The 12,438-nt window shown below is 35.6% G+C and overlaps 1 pseudogene; it reads right to left on the bottom strand.

Moving 5' to 3' along the window:
• Positions 1–1,631: 1,631 nt before the first annotated feature.
• On the bottom strand, positions 1,632–4,855 carry LOC138329832 (uncharacterized; annotated as a pseudogene).
• Positions 4,856–12,438: the final 7,583 nt, after the last annotated feature.

Raw genomic sequence — 12,438 nt, 5'->3', positions numbered from 1 at the left:
AAAACTAATATATATGGTCTTCCAGTGAAATCACGAAAACAGAAAAATGGGAGTCGTTTATATGGATACGTACAAAGTTTAAACAATAAGCATTTGTGATTTACAAGTAAAAGAGGTAAACACGTGATGTAGACAGTGTGTATGGTATTAAAAGTATACCAGATCACTGATACAGAATGAGATACAGAGAAAATAATTTGATCACGTTAATGATATTTAAACGATACATGGATAAATCATCAATATTGAATGGGAAACGCACCAGTTATATACACTATGAAGTATTTAATACACAGACTGCATGCACAAAACACCCAACAAATATAATTCTGTTAATTTTACATCAACTACAAATGTACAACAAAAGGTATTATGGAAGAATGGCCGCAGTATGATAAGAGCCCAGAAGGAGAACTGGTAGCCAAAGAACCGAGCATACCAGTGTCTCCCACGGTACCACGAGAGACCGGTTCCCCTAGGTTAAAATTTCTGAGGGCGAACTGGACAATGAGACCCCCATCCGTTTACTAAAACCCATTATCACCACCAGCCCACCTCGGTCAAATATAACAAGGTGGACACCTCCCTCCATGGTACCACGGAGGGAGGGGGGCCTGCGGTAACGACAGAAACCCCATTCTTTATGCCTAATAACCACCAGCCTGCTGTAAAGCAAAGCTGGTATGAGTACTTAGCCGGATGAGCCCATGTCCCTCTCTGTCTCCCTCTGGGCTCCGCCACCTGAGGGGATTTTTTTTTTTCTAAATCCCCTCACACCCATACTGCGTACCTACATCCATACCTAGCAACCTATAACCCTGACTATAATATAACCTTTTTCTATATTAACCCAATCCCCCAACAACCTATGGTAACAATATAGGTCTCTACCCCACCCCTACCAACCCCCCCAACCCCCCAACCTAATTTGTGCCTAAGTGTGAAATTTCACCTAATCCTGATTACAAGGGATAGGAAATGTAGCACTAGTGTTAGTATTGGAATCTGAAAAATATTCTAGCCCTCCCTGGTAGTTGTTGAGCAGAATCCCAATACCTGTGGTAGAAAGATGAGTGCCATCTGGGCGGTATAAAGCTGCCTGTGTTGATTGGATTGTAGCATGGCATAGGACCTTACCCCTGACTCAAATAAATGTTTCTTAATTGCATAGTTTATACGCTCTCTCTTCCTCTCAACTTTGGCATATGAGCAAGCCCCATACCAGTAACCCCTGGGTAGTATTTCAGACCAAATTATAGTAGTAAGGGGAGATATCAAAGCAAACCTTAAAAGTGAACACCTGATTGTTTCTATCAACTCTTTGCCTAAGTTTAATGCTGACTACATCATTGGACCCAAATTGAATCAGAATCATTTTTGGAGGCGGGGATTTTCCCAATTCGTTCTCAATGAGAGGGTCAAATTCACTCCAGGTAATGCCTCTACGGGTCATCCAATGAATAGCATACCCCTTTCTGTCAAGATTAAGGTTTGTACCACCCGGTCTCTTAGCTGCCTCCTTCATACCGAAGATCCTATGACCCATATGGGGGATAAGTCACCTGAAAGAATATCTTATGATGTTTTAGAAAAGCATGAAATTGCAATAATATTAATAATCCAAATTTAAATCAAAACGCTCTAATAAAACCATAACCGACTTTATTATAATTAACTCTACATGGGAAATCACACAATGTGGTAAATTCAGGTTCACTCCCAGCTGCTGTATGCCTAGCTAAAACTGTCTCTACTGGAGTTCTTATGTATTTTGAGTAGACCCTTTATTTCCATCGACCCCATGCTTGTATTTTCTGTTCAGAAATTTCCCTGGTGGCTGCCTCAGTAGCGGCCCCTATACGAATAAGAGTGAGTTTTGTAATGAGACACAGGGATGCGCGAAAAAGTTCATGATTTCTTTAAAACAGCAGCTACCTGATAGCGAGTAATTGATGAACCATTCCTATGTATAAATAACTGCTGATTAACTGTATTTGGCCGAATCAAAATATATTTGTTCAGAAGTGAGACGGGGCAAATATCTGAGTTAGGATAACTGTTGATATGTAATAATGCAGAGTGACCTCTTTGGTCAGTCTTTGATTCCCTGATACAAACTTTTAAATGTCTGGAAGGAGAATTTACAATGGTAACATCTGAAATTCCCAGTGGATGTGTATCATTACCATTGCTACGTATACTGGATGCTGAAAATTCTCCAACCCTCAGAAATCCGAAAAGTCAATGCTGCAGAAAAAAATTCTGCTTCATATTTAGAGCTACAGACTGATGAAAGGGAGGTAACCAGTTTTCTGAGTAGGGGTAAAGTAATAGGGAGAAGCGCATCCACGTGTTTGTTACCACGCTGTGCCCCCTCCATAATTTTCTTAATAATAAAGCATTGTGTTGAATCTTGTTGACCCCGCAGATTATGCTCATGGGATATTCCACTCATATAAGTGGAAATTGTTGATGCTGAGTATCCCTGTAGTGACATATAAGATATAAATTGTACTGAATGGTCTGAGGGGACAGGCCAAATGCTCGACATATTATAAGAGGGCTGACCGGCGAAACCTGGCCCACTGTTGACGAGAAATGGAATCAGCTATAACATTATATTTACCAGGAATGTCTTCTGCCCTGAAAGTATACACCAAAGCCCTTTTCTTGACCACCTGCACTGTCTGTATATAATTCCATCGAAGCAGAGGTGCTCCAGTACTAGTGTCTATCTGGAATTACTGTCAAACAATTGTAATTTTCCAAAAATGACAACCATACTTTAATGTCTGCCTTCATCGAGGCACTAACTCTAATCTTATGATGTGTCTTGTCCACACCAGCAATAGTATCAATAAGACGACGACAAAATGCACGGCCAGGGGCGACAACTCGACATGCAAAGTTTAGCATACCCAGTACTGACTGAAGCTTAAGCAGGGTCACTTTGTTAACTGTTAACAAATACTCAAGCTCTTTACATAACTGAACAATCTTGTCCCGAGGTAATCGCATTACTAATTCAACTGTATCAAACTCAACTCCCAGAAAATATAAAGTTGTAGGTCCTACAGTTTTTCTTGGGATAATTGTAACCCTATTTCATGTGAAATATTCTCAAATATATCTAAAGAAGCTTTCACACTGATTGTTTTAGACTGTCCCACAAAAAGAAAATCATCTAAATAATGCAGAATGTTTTTGTTACCAGTTTTGTTAACAACTAACCAGTTAATAAAAGTTGCAAATTTTTTCAAACATTGCACAACTAATCGAGGCCCCCATAGGCAAACATTTGTCAAAATAGTAATGCCCATCAAACTTTATACCCAGTAGATCAAAATCACAAGGAGATATTGGAAGTAAGCGGAAGGCGGACTTATATCTGACTTTGCTAATAAAGCCCCTTGGCCGAGATTGTGTATCATCTCAGCTGCATCATCTATGCTTGCATAAGACACACTACATAACTCTGGTGGAATAAAATAATTTATGGAATTGTGATCTGGATACGACAAATGATGTATAACTCTATAGTCACCGTCTTTTTTGGGAATGAGACCTACTGGCGATACCTGTAAGGTGGGCAGAGGGGGGTACGCAAAGGGACCTGCTTTGCGTCCAGCATCAAACTCTTTCTTGATTTTGCCCTGTAATATTTCTAGGGCCTGCTTGGTGCTAGCTAAATTACCTGCCTCGCGTGCTCTACGAGGACCTTATACTCCAGAGAGAACCCCTCCTTAAATCCCTTTGCGATATAATCCCTGACATCAGTTAACGGATAATCCTGCAAGTACTTTAAAAGTTTTTCATAAATTATAGGAGTAGTACCAAGGCTATAAAGATTGCTGGGAAGTTGTGGATTGTTTGCGCTACCTAACTCTTCATCTGTATTAGTGCAATTATTGTTGTCAAGTCATTGCTTATACACTTAAATCTAGGATGTGATCCCCGCATGTACTACATGCATGACAATAGCGACATTTGGACCCAAAATTACATTACAGTTTTCCCTTATTGAAATTATAACAGCACCCTGAACTTGGGACAGCAGATTTAGAACTAGAGGGCTTGGGAGATGATAGCTGATCAACGTTTGAATCTGTTATGTTAATCTGGCTAGGTGAATTATACATGAGCCATAACTCTGTGTCTATCACACCCCATGATGAACAGGGGTTCTTGGACTTGCGCAATCTGTATTGCTCATCGTACTGTACCCAGCCTAAATGACCTGATCTAACTGCCGCCAAACGGATGTCATGCATATATTTTACGAGTTCTTGACATTTTTTTCTGGGTATTTTTCTATCATCACACTTGTATATGTGAGGAAGGCTGATGTCCAAGCATGAATGCTAGTTACCTGCTTAGCGATATTGGATGGCTTTTTTTTTTTTTTTTTTTTTTTTTTTTATTACAAATTTCCCATCCTTGATTACTAAATCCCCCGATGTCTCGAAGCCCGCCTCCATTTCCCGCGCAGATTTGAGTAGTAAACCGAGGTCCAAAAACTCGGTGTTCCAGATTTTGTCCTTTATTTTTTGTGGAATATTATAACCCTCGGGATCAAAAATACCTGGTACCGGAGATGGACCCCCCAGTACATGTGAAGTGCCCGGGATTTGCACTAAATCAATTATCTCACCAGGTCTGTCCTGACTCGCGCCATTAGGCCTATTGCCCCTCTCGGGGGCCCTTACATTGGGCTGACTTTCCTCATATTTCTTGGACGTTTTTCAACAGACGTAGCTTCATCGACACTAACACCGTCTGATGCCGACGCCGATGCTCTCTTCCTGGGTTTTACGCCCGGGCCCCTTGCTGAAGAACGCCTAGGTTTTGGTGCCATGTCTTTTGATAAATTGTGTGCCTTGACGAATGGCTAACCGGAAGTTATAATCCAATAAAGGAGGGGCGCGCTCGATTGGTATCTCACCCTATTAAAGGTACCCAATATAATTCTAAGTGGGGCGCGCTCGATTGGTATTTCGGCCTATTAAAGATACCTAGTACCTACATGTATCATATCCTTATTGTTACCTATAAACTATAAATAAAGCATTCGCTGGCATTAAACACGTTTATCTGTTATTTGATAAACGCTAGTAATGTAGAAAAAAACATATCAACAATTCATGTCTATGCACTTCAGACATGAGCATAATTATAATTATACATTTTTTTCCAAGTAACATAATTAGTATGTATAGTCGGATGTTAAATCCCATTACTTTCACTAAAATCACAATAGCGTTAGTATAGATATAAACTGCTAAATTACTCTTTACTTCGGGGCATTCGGTATATATTTAAAGAATATTGCTTCACCTTCGCATTTTTAACTACAAAGCGCGTACTTTCACTAATAAAATACTGATATATCACTATAGCTGTCGTCATGTTTCAGGATAATTAGTATATGTGCTTAAGTCATAATAAAACGTCTTTCATTCCTAAAATATGTGCCGTAATTTCCATACCCACGAATCAAGAAAACCTTTTAATTTGTTTTTCACCACCAATATTTTGAGAATAACAACACGTATAATGCATACATTTTAGTTTTATAAGTGCATTACTGCCCATATACACGAAGTGTCAACATATTTATGATCTATAATTGCATTTCACATTCTTACAGACTACCAGTGCTATTAGTAATGGTAACGTAATTTATACAGGTTTATTTCTGTCAAGTACTGCATAAGACATAAACAATAGAGCGTATATTATATTTGGTAACAAATGTTTATAAGGCAACATACATATTTGTCTGTCCATTTGAATAATTGTCACAGCTTAATTAATCAATAAAACCTGGTGGATTTTAATCGATTAGTGAAGACAACATAACATGTCAATATGTTCCCCTAGTTTTAGCACATATAACCTAAAGTTACATGTATTGGCACCAGGTATCGTAAATAGTCTACTGGAAATTGTATAATGTTACAGCCATATTTCCGGGTAATATCATACCTTCGTGCACGAAGATCATTATTTGAACATACATTTCAATTTAAAGTACCAGTGATCCATGTGGAAATGATTTTAAATTGTGATGTATTATAAAATATTGTAATATAATTAAACAATTAGGAAGGTATTATAGTATTTCCTGGATTTATTTTAATTAACGCACGGTGTCATTGAAGACGAAAATAATCTTCTAACCCATCCTAACTTTAATGAATGGATGAAAAGCATACAAGTCAATCATCATTAAGCCCACCATCTGCATATTTTTGAATCATAACATCTGATTTGAATCTTATGGCATTTACCATTCCACAAAAAATCAAGTAATAAAGAATTTTATTGTAGCTAAATATTTTTCTGGTGGGTTTGGTAGGGTTATAAATAGATAGTTAAGTTGCGAGATCAATAAAGATTTAATAACATTGATTTTCCCAATTGGAGTCAAGCTCCTCCTCTTCCAAACAGTAAGAAGTGACTTGAGTTTTACAATTTTTTTGTCAAAATTCATTTTTGGTATCTGATCTAAATCAACTGAAAATTCAACCCCCAAAAATGTAAATCTGGTTTTCCCCCACTGTAAATTCAAATCTGGCCTATATGTTACATTACTGTATTTATAGCTCCCTAACCATATAACTTGTGTTTTACTAGTATTAATATTTAAACCTGAAATTTTGCATAGTTATTCAACTCAGATATAGACTCATTAAGAGACCTCTCTGACCCATCTAGTATCAAACCAGTGTCATCTGCATATTGCACGTTCAAATTGGTACATTAACTACGCGCGATTTATGCCAAAAACGGAAATCTAAGGATTACTCCCAGAACACTTGCTTGTCTTTGGAAGTAACAAGCCAATCAAACAATACAAAAAAAACATAATATCCTGAGTTTATAAGTCTTTTGTTATAATTGACAAAAACACGTCTGCGACATTATAAAATGGACACTAGTACAACTGATGGTATCTTAGTGAATCCTTTCCAAATTTTGTTTATACATGTAGACGATTACGTAGGATCCCTCAAACATTCAATTGAATAGTGTTAATTTATCTGAGTATCGAATCCTACCTAGAAAAGTCTCATTGGTTGTAAAGAGTGTTGTTTGTTGTAAATATAATGTATTCCTATGGACTTATTATCCATCCACAATTTGTTTTCACCTATAAACACCGTATAACTCGACACCATTGTTTCATATATTTCATTTAATATTCTATTCGCGGCAGTGTGCACTATCAAAGAGAAGATTTCGAATATTTTGAAAGCGAAAATCAAAGAATCATTTTAGATCAATATTTTTGAAAACATTTTTGTCTTCCTTTATCTTCACACAGATAAGAAAATATTCCAAACTATTATGAGCAAGTTGCTTATCATTCTCATTTTTTAAACTTATTGTTGTTGTCTCAATATTAAAATATCAGTCTGTTTGTATGAGTTACGTAATTTGCTTCCCAAAGATACATGAAACTTTCCATTATATTAGTCTGACCAAGTTCAAAGATCTGACAAAAGTTTTCAAGTTTGTCAAAGCTACACCTACCGTGCAAACTTTGATTTTCACCCAGTATCAAGCTTTCGGCAAACCGAACTAAGTGCAATCTCGACAAATACGCCAAAATATCGACTGTACTATAATGGTAAGATAGCGTTAAGCGGATAACATATAGATCGCTATTCTTCATATTCGTAGTCATAGTGTGTTCATGTGCAGTTCCTAATGCACTTTTTGACCCGAGAAGGTCCGAACGAAAGGCGCATTCGATCAATGTTCGGTACATACTTAATAGGGATACAATAAGCGGTATACGTATACTTTCTATGTTTCGAAATCAAATCAACGGCAAGATATCAATTCGGGTCAATAACGTCGCATTTGTACAAGCGTGAATAAAAGTGCATGCGTGAAAAAAGTATCAAATGTTTTAACACGTGATATTTTTATCGATCAACAGGCCTATGGCTCTATAGTTATACGGACATCTTTATGTATCTGTAACACTGTGTCCAAAATCAGCCTCGAAAGATGTAGGAAGTAAAGGATTTTATAGAATGTATGGTAAACATTACGTATAATGATCGATCACAGTCAGATACGTCTCCGTAGTATGCATATACGTATACCGCTTATTGTAAATATCACTATTAATTGGTTTTGAAGTTTTCGGAAGTAGAAGTGTATTTCAATGAACTTATCCTACGTCGACTAATATTTTTAAACCATAAGTATAATAAAACGCTGGAATATTTGATATCCTTTGCTGTTATAATAAGTATAAAGGTTAGGAAACATTCAGAACTGTTTCAACAACTAGCTTGACGTGAGGTTGGGAGTAAGCATGTCTTAAATATTCACAACGGAATATAAATATGCATTATATGCTAAAAAAAACTTATGATTTTGTTGGGGGGTTATCTATTCCAAAGGCTTGATGGGTAAACCATAAATAAAAAACAATTATAGAAGAAAACATGGGTAATAAACATTGAACTAAATATTGTCAAAAACGGAATTAAAAGGCCAATAAAAGCTGATTAATTTAAATACGTAATATGTTGCCATTTGCGTGCATGTGAGTTGTTATAACTAGATAATTCATCACGTACAAATTAGAGCCATCTATCTATGTCATTATCAAAAATATAATTATATTATATAAAAATACATAAAGACTTATCTTATAAAGAACGTTACATAGTTTAGAAAACAATATATTATACACTGTTTAAACCATCTTAATGGGTTTTTTTTTCAAAGTGTATTTAATAATGACACCGTTTGATGTCTGGATATTGCCCGTCCTTTTATCTGTACCTGTCAATATAACGATTTCATTAACCATATAACGTCGGCATATTCAGTGAACAGAAATAACTGCAAATTCTGACGATATTTTTCTTCTTCAAATATTATTTTCTTTTTTAAACTGCCTCGAATTCCTTCAATATTATTTCCGTGATATTATTCGAAGATATATAGCATACTTAAAATCACATAATGATGTCTATAATAGTGTAGGCGATACTGTTTAATGTCTGAGTGTTACCTGTCTGTTTGTCATTGTTGTTTATTATCAATCTAATCCTTACTTTTCTTCTCTTTCAGTATGTGAGTATCCTATCCTACTAAAGTTACACGGTGATGTATTGTCTTGTTTTATTGTTGACATTTTTGTACTATATCTGCTTTCCTCATAATAACATTAATTCGATACTGTTATACTTATTACTTATTTACTAGATTGCTATATAAACATATTTAAACGTATACAAATAAAGTGGCATATTTTCTGTTTTATATATGCGTCATATTGTTTTGGATGTGATACTGCTTATAACATGGACGTTTGGATATTCAATCTAGTTCCCTTAATATGAAATTAATTGTATCATAATAACTCTTTTACGATTTTGATATCAGTTTGTCCTCTTATTTCCAATGTCTCACAGAGGAAAACATTTTATTAGGAATTGTCTTAATCATGTTTCAATTTACATGTATGTATGAAAACATTGCATATAACCATGACATTACACCACCGTTAACATACCTCCAAGTTAAGAACGTACTTTTTCTGTAAACGATATATGTTCAATAACAACATAGTTATGAAAGACATGTGTGATACTATCCCTTGATCACCGATGAAATTAAAACCCAAGTAGTTGCCATTAAATCTATGATTTAAATGAAGTCTTTTCAATTTGGTTTAGTAGTTGATTTTAAAGTTTTCGTCCTTCATTCTGGAACGAGAAGTGTATTTCAATGAACGTTTCTCCATCCACAAATAGTTTTAAATCTTAAAAAGACAAATTGCTGGAAGTGTTTTGCTTTTAGTTCTATTTGACAGTCCTCTGTAATCTGTGTTGAGATTGTTACTCGATGACCATTAATACACACCCAAAGCCCAAAATAAAATAGGGTATTCGAAAAATAAGTGTACTTTATATTTAATTGAAACTCAATAGAATAAAAACTAACATATACTATTTTAAGTGGTATTCGTTGCCCGAAAATGGGAGTCATTTACATAGATGGATATGTACACTTTTCTGATCACTGTTATAATATTGAAAACGATGGTAGTTACAAAAACCTAATACATAATTGGAAATATACAACATACACCGAATATGTATCAACAAATTTAGGTCAAAATACTTAGGGAACATTTCTTATCTGGAGTCAAATACAAAAAAAATGAATCAGTGCTATACTTATTTACATATGTAAGATATTTAACTTTAAATTAAGAATACGTCTTCCATACCTAAAATATGTACCGTAATTGTCATACCCAAGAATGAAGAAAAACTTTCAATTTGTTATTCACCACCACAGGTTGTCAAAAACTTAAGAATAACAACACTTAGAATACATACGTTTTAAATTTAGTACTATAATAAGAGATGAGAATGATATTCGGCAACACTGCCAAACACATTTACTACCTAAATGATTATGTTTACATCCACAGTGCAATAAAATGAGTATACATAATCAGACCATGAGACAAAGGTCTGTTCTATAGTTTCATTTTACATTTCTACAGTGTTATTAGTACTGGTTAAGTGATTTCTGCAAATACATTTCCATCTTAACATACATAGTCTTAAACAAAATAATTTTACAATGAATACTTTTTGTGTTGTCACTATTGTTTATAAGGATCATACATTTTTGTCTGTCTATTTAAACGATTTACAAACTTTAAATCATCAATAGAACATTCTGACTGTAAAACCTTAATAGATCATTAAAAAGAGAATTACATGTCAATATGTCCTCCAGTTATAGTATATACAACTTAAAGCCACATGTATTTGCACCAGGTGTCGTAAATACTCGTCTGGAAATACACAAATGTAGTATAATGCCACAGTCGTACCTTCATGCATATAGATATTATTTCCATCTTAAAATCAGAATCAGAGAAAAAATGTAAAATTATAATAGAATAGATAGATAGATTTCTTTATTTTCTCTGGTTAGAGATTTTCATCAACCATATATTTTGTTTACATCAAATCAAAACAACAAAGTATATACAAAATCATAGAAGAGTGTTCATCTCTGAGATCATTGCAGGCACCAGATCAGCAATGTTCATCATCATTAAAGCCCACTTTTCGTGGTCCAAGTAAATGTCCTTTGAACTTTCAAGAATAAAATTGCATTGTCTTTCGTCTGTTAAATGGTCGAATTTTACGTAATCTGATACGTCTAATACGTTTAATAAAAACTCTAATAATGCATCGCGACTTTTAAATAGTGCCGGACACCGGATTAGAAAATGAACCGTTATATTATAAGTTTCTTTCTTACATATTTTACATGTCACCGTGTTTTTCTCATGGCGATATGATAATTTAACCAGTTCGACAAGTATCCATGTATATTTCGGGTATTCTAGACTCAGTAGCCACAGCGGGTTAGGACCACGAGTGTAGTAAATTGAATTGTATGTCTGTAGTCTTTTTGAAGATATCATAGCGTCTTGCCAGTTTTTATGATATAAATCCTCGACTGTTTTTCTGCAAAGTTCTTCCGTGTTGTTCGCGAAGGACAAAATCCATCGAACATATAGTCCAGCAACAAGGATGAGATGTTTAGATTTCCCGCAATGATGAATATATCGCGAACAAAACTTTCTGTTTTCATCATTATATCACCGAATATGAAGGAGCACAATCTTATCGTAAAGATAATTTTCCACATAGAGTTACTACTTGCCGCACAAAGCTTATTGAAGAACATGAGCTTTCTACATTCAACCTCGGCGTAGATGTCTAATAGCCCGATGTCGCGTGCTGTGACTAACGATGGAGACGTTTGCTCGAAACCTTGGCCCATCCGGGCGGCGTATCGTTGTACAATGTCGAGTTCTGGGCGAGATTGTTGTGTTGGATTAGCCCAAAGCTCCGATCTATACAAAATTATGTGACTGAACCATAGATTGCACATAGTTTACAGCGTGTCAATGGGTGCATACCTCCACTGTGTATGCCAACACTAATCAGAGAATTCAGAATCTGTCTCCCTTTCGCATATGATGACCTGATGTTTTTATCACAGTGGATATTTGCAGTAAAAGTTATTCCCGCGTACTCTTTGTTGTGACGCATTGGATAGGTTGTCCTAGCTTACATTCAGTGTTTGGAACGCGCTTTCTACTGCCTCTGTGAAACATCATTAGATATTTTTTACGGGATTATAACTCAAGCGCCATTTGCAGGAGAGACCGAATGCTATATCCAAGAGGTTCTTCAAATTACCAGTAGAGCAGTCCATAAGTAGGGTATCATTGGCTAAGAGTGTATGGTTCTGCTTTTGCATTGTTATATACTGCACAATACTGTCATATATTTAAGTAATCCCCAGTAGTAGTATTAGTATTCCCCTGAATTTATTCTTCACTGTCAGTGTCATCTCGTTAACGTCGTA

This window comes from Argopecten irradians, chromosome 8 (assembly GCF_041381155.1).
Source record: "Argopecten irradians isolate NY chromosome 8, Ai_NY, whole genome shotgun sequence".
In the NCBI taxonomy this organism is placed as follows: Eukaryota; Metazoa; Mollusca; class Bivalvia; order Pectinida; family Pectinidae; genus Argopecten; species Argopecten irradians.
This window is presented reverse-complemented; position numbering and strand designations above follow the sequence as displayed.